Genomic DNA, 20,661 nt, shown 5'->3' with positions numbered 1-20,661 from the left:
TACATGTCCCAGAATCCCATAAGGATTGAGGAAAAAAAGAGGGCTGAAGAGGCATGTAGCAGTGGAGGACAGGCAATCAGGCCTAATAGCTTTCGCCAGAGTCAGGAAATTAGCAGTGTTGACGAGGAGAGGAAATTACTGACGGGCCCATTGCTCAGCACTCACCCTCGAAAACCAGTTATACAAGATAGCTGCACCATGTGAGGACAGAGTGCAGGATTCACATACTCCAGCAAGATTCAATAACCAAGACTCAATAAATTGGCAAAGGGAAGTCCGTTTAATGATACACACATTAGCAAATGGAAATCGGCAGCATCACGAACACCTGCCTCACCCCGACTTCCCCGAACTTCAATCAAACAGCCTCTTTTATGGGCAAAATTCATCATCATTGACATCTAATTCTACAACAAATTATCACGCAATATAATTGGTTGGGAAAGGTAACTTAAGTATAGGTGCTATATCTGTATATGGAAATAAAGCGAGTGGATTGGATGACTCTTTTCAGGTGGGCATATATGTTCTGTAGGTGGAGTCTCGTGAGCTCATGCTCACCTCCTCTTCTCTGGTCAATCTCGAGTTCCCCGGCATGAGCCTCTTTGCTGAGTTTCAAAACTTGGCATGTCAGGCCTTTGGCCACCTGGGTACATTTCTGCTTTCACACAATGGAGTTGCACGTGTACATTGTGCTGTACTGAGGTAGATATATGGTTGGCGCTTGCCGCTCTATTCTTCTACTAAGCATTATAGGCAGTATCAACTTCTTAGCATCTTGCGTTTCAAGCTTATTTACACACATTCAACAGGGCGGTTGCTTTCATCTTGTCTCATGGCACCATTCTCTTATGTTTTACCAGTGTCTCCCCCCTGTATCCGTTATAATTATCCTTGCAGTTACTAATACTGGCATACGTGCTTTCAGTAGCCAATTCAGTTTGTTCTCGGGGCTGCTCAGGCCCATGGTTTATTTCCATTGGCCTTCCATTAAGGCTTTAGGGGTCTCCTCGTGGACGGTGTGCAGGTATTCCTCATGTTGCATCAGCGGCTGGTACGGCTGTCTGATAGGGTACCGTGCTTCAACCGGTACCGATCTCCTTATGTACACGGGGCAGAGTCCCAGTGCGGCTCTCTGTTGGTTCATTTGCTCCTCATACGTCACATACCTCGGCAAGTACTTTACTGGCAACTCGCAATAAGGGGCAGGGGTGCAGGTCATATCTGGGACCTCCTCTACACTCCCCCCTCTGGTCGGTTCATCGACCACTTCCGCTTCCTCCTTTATGTTCAGTTTCTTTGATTCTTCAGATTCTTGTTCATCGTCTTCTGGGTTTACACAAGATGGTATAAAAGTATGCAATTTTGGTGTCCATATCTTTATCCCCCCTTTCAAGCTTCCTGCTGTTCTCAAATGCTCATCTTTGTCCCAGGTCATCAACTGGCATTGTCCATTTGGACTGCAGTAAATCCATTTGCCTTCATACCTTCTTCGTTACTTGGGATAAGTGACTTGTGTTCCCTCTGGTGCAAATTCACTGGCCTTCACAAAGTCCTTTTATCTCCTCATCTGTCAGGTCTCTGGGCTTCCAGCATGGCTCGACATCGACCATAATTTTCATCCCAATGGCCTTCTTTGTAGTTTTCTGGCACTGTGTGATGATTCTCTTGATAACACAGAATCCTAGCAGCACCATTGCTAGCAAGGCTCCCAGAAACTTGAATATATCAGCCATCCATTGTGGGACCCATGAGAATAGGTTCCAAACCAGCTGTCGTCGTCCACTTCATCTGTTTCATCGATCATCTGGTTCTTTAGGGTTGTCAACATGCTATGGCCTCTGTTAGGGTTCCATTTTCTTCGTCGTGTGATGGTATAAAAGTGCAACATGATTCTCCAATTTTTGCACAAACACCTCCATCCATCGCTGTGATCATGTCAAGCACATATCTGTTCTGGAGAGTCATCAGCCGGACTGCTCTTAGTTCTTCTTTGATCGCGTTGAATCCTTTTATGGTGGTATTGATGGTCTGCAGTAATTCCCATCTCTTTATCTACAACCACTTGGTGTTTGCACCAACCTGAATATGCGGCAAGAGTATTGTTGTAAATACGGATGAAGTCAGGCTAAACGCCTGTGTTCATAGGGAATGGCATAAAATGCGTCCTCTGATTTGGCAGAGAAGTAATTCTCTCTCTTCATCCTTGACATTAGTTCCACAGACCTCCTTTTCCTCAGGTGAGCATCTGCTTTCGGGAAACTGTACAAATTCAGTTCATTTTTTGGAATCACTAGAGCAGGAACGTGGACGTTCACCAGTGTGCATATGCCTCCCCAGTTCCTCGATAGTCGTATGTAGGCCTTGGATCCACATGCCCAGTAATGGTCCATCAGGACTGCAGTTCCTTACGACATCCCTGGGGCTTCATACATTCGTCCACAGTTTTGGTTCTCCCCCATTTTACTCGTGCCATTACTTCTAAAGCACAGTTTTGGGTTTTCCAGCGGTACTATTTGCAGGGGGCCTCCTCTGTCTTAGACCCACGTTAACAGCTTTACCAATTTTGGCCATAGTGGTTTACATAGTCTTTGTGAATTTTCTATTGCTTCTTGGCAGGCTCCAAGGACCATCCAAACTTGGCAGATTATGACTCCTTCTTCCCAACCGTCTGGGGAAACTACTGATCCCCAGATCTGCATTTGTCCTCGGTTCTTCCAGATTTGAGCTTCTCGTTTTCCCTTGGACGTTCAGTCTTGAGTTTATTTCCCACCTTATTCCTGATCCTTTGATGTCAGGGTTTTCATATCTAATCACATGATTCTTGGTGTGCACCCTGTTTCTTGTTTTGATGTCCTGGACAAACCCGTCTTCATCAGGGTAGTCCTTTTCGTTGGCTCATATCAACGAGGCGTCTCTTCCCATAAATTGTCCTCTGGTGTTGCTCATCGATACGTGTGACATACAGTGTGCTGTGGGACATCGATTTCTACAGCCACAAAGATTTTGGACTTGCCCATGCTGTACGGCAAGAGTGCACAGACGAAATATTCTCCTTCTGATTGTCTTCATCCTACTTCCTTCATGTGTTGGTACCAAATGTTGTTTCCAAGATGGGCTGTGCTGTCCAAGTAATCGTTTAGTTTGTTGTCAGTTTCATATGGACTTCTCTTGAGTCTTAATGTTTTTCTGTAATTGGCTACTACTATGTCTCTGAATGCGTCTGTGCTGCTCTTTCGTTCAGGTAGTCTCTCAGGTATTATCCTTGGTGGTGCAGGTCTCACTTCCTGCACTGCAGTAGCAGAGGAAGGGCTTGCATTTCTTTTCCTCCCCTCATGCACTCTTTTGTAGAACTCCTCCCACCACATTTGGCTTATCATCCCCCCACCACATGGCAGTGTCGTAGGCTCGGTAGTTACTTCTGGCGTTGGAGCTGGTGTGCTCTTTGTTACCGTCTCAGTGGTTTTGTTGCCCAGCTCCTCATGTAGCTTCTTTGCTCTAAGTATGAGTGGAAACACATACTCAACTACCGCATCTGTTTTCTCAGTGAGTTCTTTCGTGGCTTCCTCCGTTCCATTGAGGGATTTTGCTATGCCATCTCTGTTCGGTTTCTCGCTTGGTTCCCTGTTTTCTGGAGCTATTTGTTCCACGGATGACATTCCTCTTTCAGTTGTTTTTGCCTGCGGTTGCGTAGCCATTGGCTCTTGCCCATGTTCGTGTGCACTCAGTGTATGGGTGTGTGCCCTGGACAGTGCTGCATTACCATTCATTCCGTGCTGACCTTGTCTCCAGCTTTTCTCACCATTCATTACTTCAAGTGTATACGTATTACTGCTAATTACATTCAACTGTAAATCGTTTGCTTTATCATCAGTTTTTCTTGGGACAGTCTGGGAGCTTTTGTGGGGCCCAGACGTTCATTACCTGGTGGATGCACAGACATTGGGATGCTTCGTGCACCAATAAAAAATGCAGTTCTGATAGTTAGAGACAAAAATACTACAATAATCACTATGCATATACATATAATGGCTTTGAAAGACAGTTTACAGCATCTCCTTCCAGGAAACCGGGTGCGCCCTTCCGCTGGTGGCACGACTCAGTTACTGTTTTGGGCCCCCATTTCAAACAAGTCCATAGTCAATAGTTTATTTTTCTTCTTATTCTAATCTCGTCGCTCAAAAGTTCAGTGAACACTAAAGTGACAAGTGCTGTTCAATGTCCCCCCTCTTGCGAGTGATGATGATAGTCTCTGAGTATGGAGTACAGTTCCTTTGCTAGACTATGGGAAAGGTTAGACTATCGTTTTCAGCACATCATATTTATTCTGTATTGTTGTGGGAACCGCATTCCCAGGGCACTCTTCCAACTCGCCTTGGCCCTGAGGATATGCAGGAAAATGTTCACAGTGGCACCATGAAAGGATGGGTTTGTTACAAATCACGCAAAAATAAAATATTGAAAAAATAAAAATAAAAATAAAAGTGAAGGTAGGAAAAAATAAGAAAAAGGTTGAAAAAGGTAAACACGGCTGTGAAGTTTGTGTCTCTGTTCCTTTCACTTGGTCCTTCGAGGTCGAGTTGCTGAACAGTCTCTCTTTCCCTCATTTACTCCACTGTGGAACGATGATGAAGGAATAGAAAAAATAAGAAAAATGAGACCAAGATGTTGGTATCCTCGATTTTGCTTTTCTCGAACTGTCCTACGTTAGCAGCATGAAGAACTATGTCTTTGCTTCCTTGCTCTGTTCCCGGTGGGAGGATGATGAAAAGTTTTATCTTGGATCTCCCCCTTCTAGGGCTCGTCTTAGCAGTGGATGTCCATAGTTGCTTCTTAGTTGTCACGCAATAGCCCTCAGGAGTCTGTTCAATTGAGCATTTTTTGAGGGATCATTAAGAAAAGCGGGCACCTCAATGTTGCGGGGTCTGCCCACTAGTTCTGGAAAGTCTTCAATGAGATGAAAGAAAACACGAAACGCATACTGACTGTCTTCAGGTGTTAATGACATTTGCTCTGATTCTTTGGCTCTTAGGTCACAGGCCTTTCTTGCAGTGTGATCAGTCTTTGTCTCCTTGATCTGTCCCTCGACGAAAGGTCTCACTGGAATCTCCTTAGGAATTCTCGCTGGAAGTTGGACGGTTCCACTTGGAGCATGATGCCATGGAGAAGGGTTTTCATGTGTAGGAAATTGACTGAATCTCTAAGGAAAGTGACAACGTCAACATCAGCAGTTCTTCCCACCATTTCTGGATAGTCTGTGATTAGCCTAATCAGGACGTTGTGGGCTAGCTGCGTGTCTGCAGGGGACAGGGACATTTGCTTTGTTTTGCTGGGTCCTGATCACAAGTCTTTTTGTTGTCATGAGCAGTTCTTGCACTTTCCTGCTGCGTGGATTGCTACCACATGATTCAATTTACCCCATATTTGATTTAAGAAGTCATTATTTCGGGGATCTCTGATGAAAGTCAGTGTATCTGTGGTTCTCCCGACCAGTCCTGGACACTCCTCTATGATTCGAAGGAATAAAGTGTAGGTAAGTTCATCAATGACTGTTTGAGGTGGGAGCATTAGTCTTTTGTTCACTGTGCTCGGGCAACTCGGCGAAGACCTCTGTGATGACAGTCAGTAGTTGCCTGATTACCTTCTTATTTTCTGGATCTTGAATGTATTCTGTGACACTTGTTTCTCTCCCTATGAGTGACGGATAGGTCAGTATTACTAACTGAAAGTAGGTGAGTACATCCCACTTAAGACTTCTGCTGGGGTGAATCATATGTCCGTGAACAAAGTCTTGATACTGGATGCTTCAGGATAACGGTTTTAGTTTACCGGATTGTCCTATTTTACTGTTTATCAGAGTCTGAGAGTTCATGTTCAATGCTTTGTGGCTCAACGTGATCAAGCTACCGGTGTCACTGCGGTTTCAGAATATGCGGTTTTCTTCTTTGGCCTGCAGTTTCAGCTGCACATTGCGTTCATTTGAAAGTCTTGTATCTCATTCAATGCTTGGAGGAAAAGTTCAGTTTATAGCCACAATTTTCACAGCGAGTTCTATAGTTTGTCTCTTCTGCTCGTGCGTCCTTCTTCCTCGCCATTGACCATGTCTGCACGTGCTGAAGCCCTTCCCCGTTGTCTGTGGATTCCTCGGCGGTAGATGCAGTAGGAGTGCTCTCTCCTATGAACAGCTTGATATCGTTCAGGATGGTCCAGGCTCTTCTGCCCACAAGCTTAACAGCGGGCGGGGTGCAGTCCTCTACGATGAAAGGGCCATTAAACCTTGGCTCGTCCCATCTTTTCCTTGTAAAATTCCTCACGAGGACGCTGTCTCCAGGGAAGACGAGAGGCGCACAAAGGATGTGAGCTGCGCTGCATCAGCACTATCTGTTGTGGTTTGCGCCATGCTGTCCCCTTCCCGCCGTCGCTGCAGCTGGCCTGTAATGACAGTGGCACTGGATGTGAGACAGTCCAGATAAGCTTTCATTTCTTCTCCCAGAACCTCCCTAGTTGTCTGGGCATCATATCTAGCTCTGTCTCGGGGGGTAAGGGGAGTCCTCATCCTTCTCCCAGTAACTATTTTGTGTGGCGTGAGATGATGGTCGGAGCCTGGTTGGTTCCAAAGCGCATGCAATGCCAGTGGTAGGCAGTGCATCCATCCCTTTCTTAATGTGAGCTTCAACTTGGCTATCCTTTCCTTGAGCAAGCCGTTGATTCGTTCACATATCCCATTTCCCTCTGGATGATACGCCGACGAGAACTTGTGCTTTATACCAAGCAACAAGCTAATCTGTTCGAACACTGTGTTCACGAAATGAGACCCATTATCTGATCTCATTACCTCGCACACCCCCCATCTAGGGAAAACCTCCCACACCAGGAACTTAGCAGCACAGGCAGCGTCAGGGTGTGCACAGGGAACTGATTCTACCCATCTGGAAAAGGGACACACCACCACAGGTAAATACCTGTACCCATTACACACTTGAATCATATCGACATAATCAATATGAAGGTGCTGGAAAGGTCCATTTGGTCTGGGGATGACTCCTCTCACTACTTTTAACGTGTGCCCAGAGGTAAATTGTTGGTAGACAATGCAGTTAACCATAAAGAATGCAACATGCTCTGCTAAATTCGGTATAAACCAGTCTTCGGCGAGTGTTGCGGCAAGATTTTCTCTTGACATGTGTATGGGGTAGTGAAGCTGTTCTAGCGCTACTTTTAGAAGGGCGAAAGGCATTACTGGTTTACCAGTGCTGTCTTGCCTCCAAAATCCGAATGAGGGGTTTAAAGAACACCCTTGACGCTTCCAGAGATTTTTCTCCTCCTGAGGTGCCTCCCCCTGGAGCTCCATTAACTGAGACTGCCCCATATTAGTATAGGCTTCTGGTGTGGCTCGTGCTACCATTATTCTCTCATGGGTACGTGCCACATCCACGTCCATGATTGTTTCAGCTTTGGATGCCATACGTTTGGCTTCCGTGTCCGCTTCATGATTCCCACATGACACGAAATCTGTCCCCTTGGTATGAGCAGCGCTATGCCCACTGGGAGCTGTAGTGCTTTTATCAGCCTGTCCAACAGGGCTGCATGCTGCACTGGCATGCCGTCTGCTCGGAGGTAGCCCCTCCTTTTCCAGCGCGATAGTCCTGCGTGCACTGTTGACGTCACATAGGGAGAGTCACTGTACACTGTCACTTCCTGGTCTGCGTGATTCTCAATGGCGAGTATGAATGCCACTAGTTCTGCAGCCTGTGCCTCATAATGAGATGGTATTCGTGCACTGACAAGTACTTGGAACTCTCCATTCGCCATGTGTTTGATCACGGCCACGCCTGTATACCTTTGTCCGTCTTCTTGGTCAATTCTCGAAGACCCATCAATAAAGACGATCTCCCCACTCGCCAGGGCATTTTCCTTTACCCTGGGGATCTCATCATAGAATTCCACATAGTTCGCACAGTCGTGTATAGGTTCTCCCTCTGTGACTGGCTCAGCTATGAACGTAGCAGGGTTCACAGTTTTGCATCACACTACTTTGATCGATGGATTAGAGATAATCAACTCGTAGGCTGATGCTCTCTGAGAAGTAAGCGTGCCCTTTGGCTTCTCTAGTATGGCAAATAGTGAGTGTTCAACATATAGTGTCATGGAGCACCCCATCACAATGGATGATGCCTTCTCAATGGCGACTGCGGCGGCGGCTAGATTTTGTTTCGCATGGGAAGTGGCCCTTCATGACTGGGTCCAAACTCCCGCTGTAATATGCTAGGGGTTTACACCCCAGCGAGGTTCGCTGCGCGAGCACTGCCGTCATAAGATTGCCATCAGTATGAGAAAACACATAGAATTCCTCAGCATAATTAGGAATCCCGAGGACTGGGGCCTTACAAATTGCCCCGTTGAGTTCTGTAAACCCTTTCTCCATTTCTTCATTCCATTCAATTTCTTCTCTCGTCGCCTGGGCCTTTTTAATAGCCTGCAACAAGGGCTTGGTATATGAGCTGTAGTCAAAGATCCATGCTCTGACATAGTTGCACAGGCCTAGGAAGCTTTGCATTTGCTTTAATGAGCGCGGCGTGGCCGTGTTCATGATGGCCTCAGCCCTTTCTGGGGTTACCTTTTTCCCCTCATGTGAGATCAGTTGCCCTATGTACAACACCTCCTGTTGGCAGTACTGCAACTTGTCCTTGTCCACTTTGTATCCCTTCTCAGCTAATATAGTCAATAGCTGGACAGAGTCATGTCGGCATTGCTCTTCAGTGATGCTGCAGATTAAAATGTCATCTACATACTGCAAAACAACACTGTCCACCACAATATTGCTTAGGTCTATTTGCAGGACTCGGTTGAAAATGGACGGAGATTCGCAATACCCCTGTGGCAACCTCGTACTTTTCAGGCGCATTTGTCTGAAAGTAAATGACATCAGGTCTTGTGAGTCACGGTGCCATGGAATCGAGAAAAATGCATTTTTCAAATCGATCACCGTGAAGTATTTTGCCTCAGTGGGTATGTTGCACAAAATTGTGGATGGATTAGGGACTAGAGGGAACTCGGCTTCGACTATGTCGTTCAATGCTCGTAAATCCTGGTTTAAATGCCAAGTCCCTCCCTTTGATTTCTTGACAGGATAAATCACTGTGTTGCACGGTGATTCTGATGTCACTAGGATGCCCTGCTCCATCATGGCAGAGATTGTCTTTGCCCTTCATCTGCTTCTCTAGACATGGGATACTGTCGTGCCCGTGGCACAATTGCTCCTGGTTTTAATTAAATTTTTACTTCGCCGGCCCCGGAGACCTACGTCATAAAGCCCTGTAGTCCATACTTTCGCTGGCACTAGGGCCATGTCGTCATTGAAATATTCTGGGCGTACCAGCACTATCATCATCCTCTGCGGCACCTCCCGCTTGATCATTTTGACCCAAAATATGAGACTCAATTCCACCCGTGTCTCTTCTAGGTCAGGGTGTTCTTCGAACAGATCATCATCGGTGACGTCAGTCACTCGATACCCTTCTTCGATGGCGACAATCGCACACCATGGTCTGCCCTCGTCGTCATATCCTTCAACTAATACTACCTTTCCTCGCACCGCGGCAGATTGTATTATTAAGGGAAATACTTGTCCCTCCTCTTTGTGCATGGGTATTCTTGGCCTGAATAGAAACTCATCAGGGGTTCTCATAGGTTTGTCTGCGAGGCCTGGCAATCCCGCCATAAGCACTCGTACACCATATGCAAAAACTTCTGGCTCCAGTGTACAGCTCTCATAGCTGCACGTCCAGAGTATGCTCTGATCATTTCGCACACGTTTGCATAATGCATTCCTGGGGTGGAGCACACTATGCCAACCTCAGTGAACGAGATAGTCATATTCAACTTTGTCATCAAGTCCCGACCCATGATATTCACTGGGGATTGACGAGAATACAATAAAGGTACATTCGTGTTACATTCTCCCACTGAGACCGGGAGTGCATCAGTAAAGGGAACTCTGCTATGAGCTCCAGTAAAATTCTGGGTATCTATGGCCTCGCCGGACAAGGAGAATTTGCCTTCTCGTATGCACGAGCGCGTTGCACCCGTGTCAACTAAGAAGGAACATATACCCTAGTTTCCCTGTTAGGGTCTGGTGTCACTGATAGGATAGAACACATCAGAGTTCCCTGTGAGCCGTCCTATTCCATATATAGGTTAGGTCCACTGTATACCTGTGGGTTTCCCCCACCAGAATTAGTGCCCTGAGCCACTAGCTGCAGTGTCTGCTGGGGTTGTCCCTGTGGTACATTCCCCATGTTCTGTGGCTGGACCACTTGCTGTGCACCTTGCTGCAAGCCAACCGCCTGCTGCTGCACGGTATAGTTTTGTGCACTGCCCTGTTGTGGGGTAGCAGGTTGGTTCACCATGCCTGCCCCCATCCCTTGGTGTTCTGCCACATGCTTTGGCTTCTGCACATGCGCGCCACATGTCCTGTCACTCCACACAGCCAACACACTGGCGGTGGTCGGGCCATCTGCCATATGGCATAGTCAGACTGCCCATCGGTGCGTTCTGGATACCATTTTGAACATTCTGTAAACCTCCTTGGTTACCTCTAAACCCTCCCTGATTACTCTGCCATCCTCTTCCTCCAAATCCCCTTCCTCTTGGGTAAAATCCCACGTTATCCTGATTAGTCTGTGGCGGGTTAGTTGCACACTGTGCACTCGATTCGGCTGGGCTTGTTAGCATGGCTCCCTCGAGAGCATACTTTGAGAGCTTCCTTTGCACTAGCTTCGCCTCTTCTCCCTTACGCGTTGCCTCTTTCTTCCGATTCTTTTCTTGCAACAGTCTACAGTAATGTGCAATTGTCAACTGGATTTCGGCTAACGGTTTAGCTTCTATTCCTTCCAATTTTTTTAGCTGTTTTTGCACCGGTTCTGGTAACTCTTGGCACAATATATGATAGAATACAGGGATAGATTTCGTCCAAGACTCATGGGTTTCGAGCACCCATGCGTCTTGAAAACTCTGGATATAAAGCAACGGATCCTCTGACTCTTTCATTTTTCGAGTCATTATAGCTCCCATATCAGATGTGTCTGGATATAGCGTATGCAGCGCTTTCCATACTGCTGCTCTACAGTTATTAAATGGCGCTCCGTCATGAGAGGTGTTAGTTATGGTTACCCTAGGGTAACCTGCCCTTTTCCATACATCATCTGCTCTTTCTCCGAGTATAGCAATTAGGAGACCCTTGATGTCCCCTATGGCTAGGGTGATGCCCCCGTAATTTTTTTGAATATATTGCGGTCTTGCTCCCCCTTTTCTAACAGTGTGAATTGGAATGCACAATCCTCCTTTTCCTTCTCTATACCTCCTTGGTCTCTCGCCGGGGTGGCGTTCCCGCCTTGCCGTCTACCTGGCAATGCCCTTAATCTATCTGTATAGGCAGGTGCTGACACACCCCTCTGACCGTGGTGTGTTTCTTCATGTCGGCTGGACTGTCCAGCGGACTTCGGTGTCCAGCATCTGACCATCGTACCTCTCGGTTCCCTGAGAGGCACTTTTCGCACCGTCTCCCTTCGTCATGCATCACTTCCTCTGCTTCCCCATCGGAGTCAGACTCTGAATACTCCCAGTTTACACAACTTCTTGCATCATCTTCGCTCTGCCCAACTTCTAGTCTATCTAGGGAACGTCCCCTACTCCCACTACTTCGGATGACATCCTCAGTGTCATATAGCTGAGTGTTCTCTAAGCGCTCATCTTCCCTTCCCTCTTGGGAGATTAGTTCCAGTCCCATCTCATCATATATTTTATGAATCGCTTCCCCGATGCTTCTGGTGTCGAAGTCATCATCAATAATTGTCCCGCTTGTACCTGGTACCGCATCGCTTGCAGGAAAGAACTCTTCTATGTCTTCCCTGTCTACAACAGGATTGGGTTTTTTAACTTCCCGTTGCAAATATTCTAAATCTCGTGCCCTTTGCCTGCGTTTATGCTCTGCTTCCTCATCCATTGCTCTTCGCTTCTTCGCTTCCTCTCTAGCCTTATCTACCTCCCTCATCCATTCATTTCTACGTTCTTTTGCCCTTCTACTTTCCTCATCTTCTCTCTTCTTCATTTTCCTTTTGTGCACTCTCCTTTCTTCCTCCAACTTTAGCATGTTCTGCCTGTACTTTTCATAGGCTGCATATTGCGTGCGACTGAGCAGTATACCTTGCTCTTCGCTATATAGTTGTTCTTGCCTCAACCTATCCTTCTTTCTTGCCCTCTCGTCTCTTATGTCCACTTCTTTCTCCCTTTCCTTTCTTTGCGCCTCGTCAGACCATTCACTCGGCCTTGCACCATCTCTTCATTTTCCATCTAATTTCAATAGTATCTGCCCTCCCATCCATTCATCCTTTGCAAATGTTAACTCATTGGTTCCTTTCCGCTTCTTTCCCTCTCTCTCTCTACCTAGAGGTGCACTCGTTTGTGCCTGGCCCTTTCTTTCCTCACCTCGCCTCTCTTTGTCCCACAGAATTGTGGATGCCGAGTCAATTTCCTGTTCCTTCTCTTTCGTCTCGTCACTGCTACATGCAGGTGACTCATATGCAGGGTTGCTATAACCTGTGGCTGCCTTAAGTTCTCTTAGTGGGTACAGACCCTCCGACTTACTTCCCTCAACAACTGGTTCCGGTGGGGCAGGTGGCGCGGTAGGTGTCTCACCCCCCTCCGTACATACATTTAATATCCAGTCTGCGGGGGGTTCTTCTTCCTTTACTTGTTCAAACATTTTCCAAAGCTCGACAACAGCAAGGCGTTTCTCGAGCTTCTTCCCGCTATATGTGGCATGTAAGAAGGTGGTCATGTGCTGTAAAACAGCCTTAGACAATGACCCATTCTGGGGCCATGGCATAAACATTTTATTTGCGTTGCCCTTAACCCACTCCTGGCAATATTTCTTCAGCTTTGTTGCATGCTTTGGCAACTGTTTGCACAAATGTGCAAGTGGGGTAACTTCCTCCATTCTTAATTTTGTCACCAACAATGCTCACACAGTTTTTCAACTTTTCGCTATTATGAGCGAGCACCACATACGCAAGCTCCAATCCAACTTTTCCGCAAAATTTTTATACCAACAGTTTACTCAAGACTCATCAATTCAGTGGCGATTCCCTCTCATTTACAGAATCGCGTAAAGCAAAAATGCATTGCCATCAATCGATAATACAACAATTCAGCATACACAGGACATATAGGACAGACGCTTGACAGACTAGACGGACACCAGCTGGTCATACGTATACCTGCCTTCTAATAACTACCCCGTCATTGGATTTGAACGAACCCCATTATGGCGTCTTTAAACGCCATCATAGCCTAATGTCCCCCCTCTGTGGGATCTGGGTTCACGTTCCTTCTGACCACTCTTTAAAGCGCATGAACAAGGCGAATTTTACAGTTTTCTCTCGGGTGCCCCCCCCTCCGGTATTCCTTACAGTTTTCTCTCGGGTGCCCCCCCGGTATTCCTTACAGATTTTAATGTCAGGTGCCCCCCCGGTATTCCTTACAGATTTTGATTTCAGGTGCCCCCCTGATATATTTCCCCAATTACTTCAGGTGCTCGGGTCTTTACCCCCTATATATATACAGTCTTCTCTACTTCTAGCTGTTTTATTTTTTCTCCGCTACCCTCCGTTACCTTTCCCCTTCTTACACTACGGCCTATAAGACCTTTGCCAGGATAACGAGTTTCGTTGTTTCACTCACCAATCGCCTCTTTTCCTCTCTGGAACTTCAGGATCACTGCCCCTTCCTCTTCCTGCTTTTAAGGTTTTCGGCAGATCCGCTGCCCGTGGGAATGAGAAGGGTTATGCTTGGAAAGGCGGGTTCCTTCAGACCCACTACAGATTTTTTGGAATATTTACACTATCATTGTCCACGGGGAGCCTCTCAGCCTACTCAGCCGGAATGGCAAAAGGACTCGTGATTTAACCGAAGGCCCAGAGTTACTTTGTGCCGTCGGTCTAGAGGTGTCTTATAACTATATCAATTGATGATCTATAATTGATGGCCGAAACCATCCTCACTCTACCAAGTGTTGACGAGGAGAGGAAATTACTGACAGGCCCATTGCTCAGTACTCAGCCTCGAAAACCAGTTATACAAGATAGCTGCACCATGTGACGACAGAGTGCAGGATTCACATACTCCAGCAAGATTCAATAACCAAGACTCAAAAAGTCTGTTTAATGATACACACATTAGCAAATGGAAATCAGCAGCATCACGAACACCTGCCTCACCCCGACTTCCCCGAACTTCAGTCAAACAGCCTCTTTTATGGGCAAAATTCATCATCATTGACGTCTAATTTTACAAAAAATTATCACACAATATAATTGGTTGGCAAAGGTAACTTATAGGTTCGTATAGGTGCTATATCTGTATATGGAAATAACGCAAGTGGATTGGATGACTCTTATAGGGTCGGCGTCTATGCCCATCCCTCTACAACACACGTGATTGACGTCACTAGAAGTACGACGTCTCATTGGTTACAGTGTCTATAGGACCCTAGATTACATGGCCCATTGTGATTGGGAAAGTTACACCCCTAAACATAAATCTCCATTTTAATTAGCAGTATGCAGAATAGACACCCAGGTGCCTAGTGTGCCAAGATTCACCCTTCCTCCCTTCCATCAATCAGTGTTTTAGGGCTATGTGTCAATTAGTTGGCTGGGTATGGCCTCGGATCTGTAGTCTCTTATAAGGAAAAGTTATGGCATCCTCGGGTTCTGGATGACATCAGGGGGTGGTACATCTTCGCGCCTGTCTGGTCACGTGTTGGTTCACCATGAATATGCTTCAGTTTCCAGCCTTTTGTGCATTTAATTCCGTGTTCGCTTGGCCACCTGCATGGGCCTCCCTTATCTTGACCTTCATGGGCGGGCTGGTATGTTCTGTAGTTGGAGTCTCGTGAGCTCATGCTCACCTCCCCTTCTCTGGTCAATCTCGATTTCCCCGGAATGAGCCTCTTTGCTGAGTTTCGAAATTTGGCCTGTCAGGCCTTTGGCCGCCTGGGTACATTTCTGCTTTCACAAAATGGAGTTGCACGTGTACATTGTGCTGTATTGAGGTAGATATATGGTTGGCGGTTGCCGCTCTATTCTTCTACTAAGCACTGTAGGCAGTATCGACTTCTTAGCATCTTGCGTTTCAAGCTTATTTACACACATTCAACAGGGCGGTTGCTTCCATCTTGTTTTATGGCACCATTCTCTTACGTTTTACCAGTATCTCCCCCCTGTATCTGTTATAATTATCCTTGCAGTTACTAATACTGACATACGTGCTTTCAGTAGCCAATTCTGTTTGTTCTCGGGGCTGCTCAGGCCCTTGGTTTATTTCCATTGGCCTTCCATTACGCCTTTAGGGGTCTCCTCGTGGACCGTGTGCAGGTATTTCTCATGTTGCATCAGCAGCTGGTACAGCTGTCTGATAGGGTACCGTGCTGCCCAGGGTTGTTGTGTTATGGCTGCTTCAACCGGTACCGATCTCCTTATGTACACGGGGCAGAGTCCCAGTGCGGCTCTCTGTTGGTTCATTTGCTCCTCATACATCACGTACCTCGTCGAGTACTTTACTGGCAACTCGCAATGAGGGGAAGGGGTGCAGGTCATATCGGGGACCTCCTCTACAGCAGTAATGGCTGTTAGGCAGAATTGCATGCAGTACCCTCTGGAACCACCACATACAATTAGGACTACGAGTGTAAGGTAAACCAACCAACTGTACCACACAGTTTTTGGTAGCGAGTTGAGCAGCCAGGCTTATCTCAAGAGTGAATGTGAGCAGTACAAGAGGTTACACAGAGGTCTTTCAATCACAGTGGTTCAAGTAGACACTTATACTCAAGGTTTCTTGGTAAAACACTTATTAATTTATACACAATCATTTAGAAAACATGTCATTAGAAGGAGGCAACTTAATATCATACACTAATACACTTCAATACAAAGCTCTAAGATTTGAGACAGTTTGAGCTTCCCTGAAGAAGGAGCAAAATAGCAGTTCAATTACTTAGAAGTGAGCAAAAGGGACAAGGTAAGTAGAATAGATCCCATATACTTGTTAGACAGTGCAAATAGTTTCAATTCACCAGAAGAGTTCAATTCAAGTCAATAGGACTAGGCCAAAGTCAAAGGGCTAGTGTTCTGGATAGGATAGAGCAGTTCTGGTATCAAAAAGTCTTTGCAAAAGTTCTCAGAAGTAGTTTAGGCAAAAATGATTCATATGTAGGGTCACAAGCTGATTAGGCGTGCAAGTTGGGAAAGTTTCACAAACTTTCACTGCGAGAGTGGCGTTCTATCAATTGGGTTGGCACAGAACCTTAATTTGAAGAAATAAATGCTGCTGAAGTTGTTTGTTACTGCCAGTTCCTGCAGATCTCACTGTTCCTGAGCCTTAGTCGAGGGGACAAGAGGGAGGATGTCGGGGGACTCCTGCACTGCACCGGATAGTTGAAGAAAGCAAACAAGATGGAGTCACTTCAGTTCCAGTAGCTGTAGATTCAAGAACGCAAGCTGGTGTCCCTCTCCCTGGTTAATCCTAACCAGCCTTGAGAATGGTATCCAGGTGTCTTACGAGTTGATTGGTCCCACCAACTCAAAGGAAGAAGCCGTCCTTGAAGGAGCTTCTCTGTCGAATGGAGTTTGGCAATTCGGACCTGCAGCAGGGCTTCAACGGGCAAATCAACGGTCCAGGAGTTGCACCAGCTGTCCTCTTCCAGCTCTTCCTCAGTTCTTTCGTTCCAGTGGTCGACTCTCCTTTCCAGGCCAAGAGACTCGCCTTTTAAACAGTTCTCTCCCTTTCATTCCAGCCTAGCTGCCTCTCACTCAGCAGGGTGGCTGACCTTGCCAGACAGTCAGCCAGCCAATCACGCCAGAGTGCATTTGGGTCTCCTAGGAGGCTAGGCACAGGAGGTTCCGGGCACCTCCCTCACTTCCTGGCAACCCCAGCCACTCAGACGACAGAGGCGGTCTTCACTCCTGAAGCCCGCCAAAGGCACACAAACAAAGGGACCAAACCAGGTATGGCGCACAGAGACAAACACTAGAAGGACCTTTCCAAAAAAGATACGGCGAAAAAAGAAGACCGGGACATGTTTAAACAAAGGGGCTTAAGGCGCCATATTGCAAAACATGGCTCCCGTGATTTTTGCTACCGGTGTTCGCGTCGGGAGCAATCATGGTAGTTTGTTGTAAAACCACTGCCACCAGCCTTTTCAATAGGAAAAGGTAGCATTTGACTGCTACATGAGTATTTAGACACAGGGGACACTATGTAACCCCTCCAGCAGTCCATTGTAAGATGGTGTGTGCTGGGTCTATGAATTTGGAAAGACTAGTAAAGTCAATTTCACTTTACATTCTCTGGGAAACAGTAGTTTATCCCAGAGAAGGTATTTAAACCTTTGGGAAGTCTTAAAGACATCCCTGTGTCACTGCACTGAAGGTGCTGTGTAACACACATGACAAGATGATGCCTATGGAGTTATCTAAAACCCCATATTCAAAGAACACAAGTGTAAAACACACATCAAAATACATGAAAGAGTGGGAAAAAGGGCTCACACTCTTTCCAGGTAAAACAAATCAAGTCCTTAAAATCCAGCAAAGCTGCTGGGGGGTCTCCAAGGTGAAGGAAATTAGCACATTTTTGAGAATTCTCCCTAACACTCGTCCCCCCCAGACTAAGGGACAGGAGGATTTAATCCACCCCTGGATGAATCTCCTTACTCCAGTCGGTCAAACATTTTGGAGAGACCATCAGCATTTTGGTGATTGCACGCAGACCTGTGTTCAATGGTAAAATCAAATCCATGTAGGCTGATTGACCATCTCAACAATTTAGGATTCTCCCCCTTCATCTGCATTAACCATCTCAAGGGTTGGTGGTCAGTCTGAATCACAAAAGTAGATCCATACAAGTATGGTCTTAACTTCTTCAGTGAACACACAAAGCAAAACATCCTCTTTCAATGGTTGCCCACCTTGTTTCTGGTTCCTTCAGCTTCCTGCTAATGAAGCAGATGGGGTGCTCCCTACCTTTCTCATCTAGCTGACTCAGAACTGCACCTATACCTGTATTGGAAGCATCTGTTTACACAATGAAGGTTTGGCTGTAGTCAGGAGCTCCTAAGACTGGAGCTTGACAAAGGGCTTGCTTAAGTCCTTCAAATGCCTTGTTGCACTCCTCATTCCATCTGAACTTTTTAGGAAATTTGGATGAGGAGACTACATTCAAGGGAGATGCTATGGACGCATAGTTTTCAATGAAGTTTCAATAATACCCAGTGAGGCCTAGGAAGGCTCTCACTTGGGTTTGAGTAGAGGGGTGGCCCATTCTTGTACAGCTTGTACTTTGCTAGGCAATGGCCTTATTTCACCTCCTCCTACCTCATGTCCAAGGTAGACCACTTTGCTCTGACCAATTTGACATTTACTTGCCTTTATGGTCGGATGGGCCTGCTCAAGAGCCTGCAAAACATATCCTAAGTGGTCAACATGTTCCTTCCAAGTAGGGCTGAACACTGCAATGTCATCCAAGTATGCCATGCAGAAGTCCTCCATCCCATTCAGAAGTTGATTAACCATCCTTTGGAATATTGCAGGTGCGTTCTTTAATCCAAAAGGCATGACCTTAAACTGGTAGAGGCATGCTGGGGTTGAAAATGCAGTTTTCTCCTTGGCATGGTCTGTCAGGCTATTTGCCAATAGCCTCACGTTAGGTCAAATGTCCTGAGGCCCTGGCTGAACCAAGTTTGTCCACCAGATCATCTGTCCTAGGTAAAGGATGGGCATCAGTCTTAGTGACTGCATTTAGAGCTCTATAGTCCACACAGAATCTCAACTCCTTGGATCCTGCCTTTGGCACTAGTACAACTGGACTAGACCATGGACTGGTAGAGGGTTCTATTACCCCGCGATCAAGCATCTTGTTGACCTCTTCCTTTATGTGGGTTCTGACATTATCTGACATCCTGTAACCTCTGCTTTTAACAGGTAAACAGTCACCAGTGATAATATCATGCTGGCCCCAAGGGGTCAAGCCTGGTGATAGTGAAAACAGAGGGGCAAAGTTATTTAACAAAAACTTGCACTCCTCCTGTTGTTCTAGTGTCAGATTAGAAGAGAGATTAACTCCTATTTTCTCATCTAAAGGTTGTTCCCTCAGGAGATCAGGTAGAGGTTAACTCTCTTCCTTCTCTTGAGCTGAAGATAGAAGCAAAGTTCCTACTTCTGGTCTGGTAACATAAGCCTTTAGACGGTTGGAGTGAAAGACCATGGGGCCCTCCTTAGGATTGCCTTAGTTCACCAGATAGTTGACCTCTCCAAGTTTTCCCACAACCTTGAAGGGTCCTATCCATTTGTCCTGTAAGGCCCTCTGCCTTGTAGGAACCATAACTAAAACTTGCTAGTCTTGAGTAAACTAAACCATGTTGGCCTTCTGGTCATGCCAATGCTTCACCAGAGCCGGACCTGCTTTTAAGTTATCAGATGCTTCTGTCATCATGTGTGTCATTCTCTTCCGGAGACCTAACACATAGTCAGTGACTCTCACTGGCTTGGGAGAAGGAGCACTCTCCAACCCATCCTTAAATAGGGCCAATGGACCTCTAACTGGATGAACATAGAGATGCTCAAAGGGACTAAATCCAACTCCCTACTGAGGGACTTCTCTATAAGCAAATAGAAGGCATGGCAGCAGAAGGTCTCACTTTCTTCTAAGGGGTTCTTCTAAAGCACCTATCATGCTCTTCATAGTACCGGATTAAACCGATTAATCCATTTGTTTGGGGATGGTAGGCAGTTGAGAACTTGTAAGTTACTCCACAGTTTTTCCACATGGCCTGCATGTAGTGGGACATACAATTTGATCCCCTGTCAGAGATTACTTCCTTGGGAAAATCTACCCTGGTAAAAATACCAATTAGGGCCTTAGGAACAGCCTGAGCTGTAACAGTCCTCATAGGTATGGCTTCAGGATACCTAGTAGCGTGGTCTACTACTACCAATATATATTGATTGCCTGAAGAGGTTGGAGTGTCTAAGGGACCAACAATGTCGATTCCTACCCTCTCAAAAGGGACTCCCACCACTGGGAGGGGCACAAAAGGTGCCACATTCTTGGCTCCACTCTTGCCAGATGTCTGACAAGTGTGACAGCTCCTACAGAATTTATCTACATCAGATCCCAACTCAGGCCAGTAGAAATAGAGAGAAATCCTTTCCTTGGTCTTCTTGAAGCTCAAGTGACCAGCCAAAGGAATCTCATGGTCTAACTGTAGGAACTGGTGTCTTGTCTCTAGAGGCACTACAAGTCTTCTGTAGTCCCCTGGGATAGACTCAGTTGGTTCACTGTAGAAAAGGCCATCTTTCCAGTATAACCTATGCTCCCCTGGCTCTTGCCCGTCCAGCTGGGAAGCTGCCTGTTGGCGAAGACCTTCACGAGTAGGACACTCTCTCTGGCCTCTACTGAAGTCTGCCCTACAGGGTACACCTTCTGCCAGTAAAGACTGCAGCTCAGGATGGTTTTTAGGATCCAGATCTCCAACAGTAGCAAGGTCCTCTTCCAGCTCTGAATCTTCAGCAGCTGATTCAACCTTTCCTGGTTGTTCCTCAC

The 20,661-nt window shown here is 46.4% G+C and overlaps 1 long non-coding RNA gene across 1 annotated transcript in view; it reads right to left on the bottom strand.

The window, feature by feature from the left end:
- Window positions 1-257: 257 nt before the first annotated feature.
- The window catches only part of LOC138453078 (uncharacterized), a 50,651-nt gene continuing 30,247 nt past the window's right edge, over window positions 258-20,661 (bottom strand). Inside the window, exon 2 of the long non-coding RNA XR_011260359.1 lies at window positions 258-6,432. This is a non-coding gene — a long non-coding RNA (uncharacterized lncRNA). The remainder of the gene's footprint in view (window positions 6,433-20,661) is intronic.

Source organism: Ambystoma mexicanum, chromosome 4p (assembly GCF_040938575.1).
Source record: "Ambystoma mexicanum isolate Mex_15411 chromosome 4p, UKY_AmexF1_1, whole genome shotgun sequence".
Taxonomy (NCBI): domain Eukaryota; kingdom Metazoa; phylum Chordata; class Amphibia; order Caudata; family Ambystomatidae; genus Ambystoma; species Ambystoma mexicanum.
This window is presented reverse-complemented; position numbering and strand designations above follow the sequence as displayed.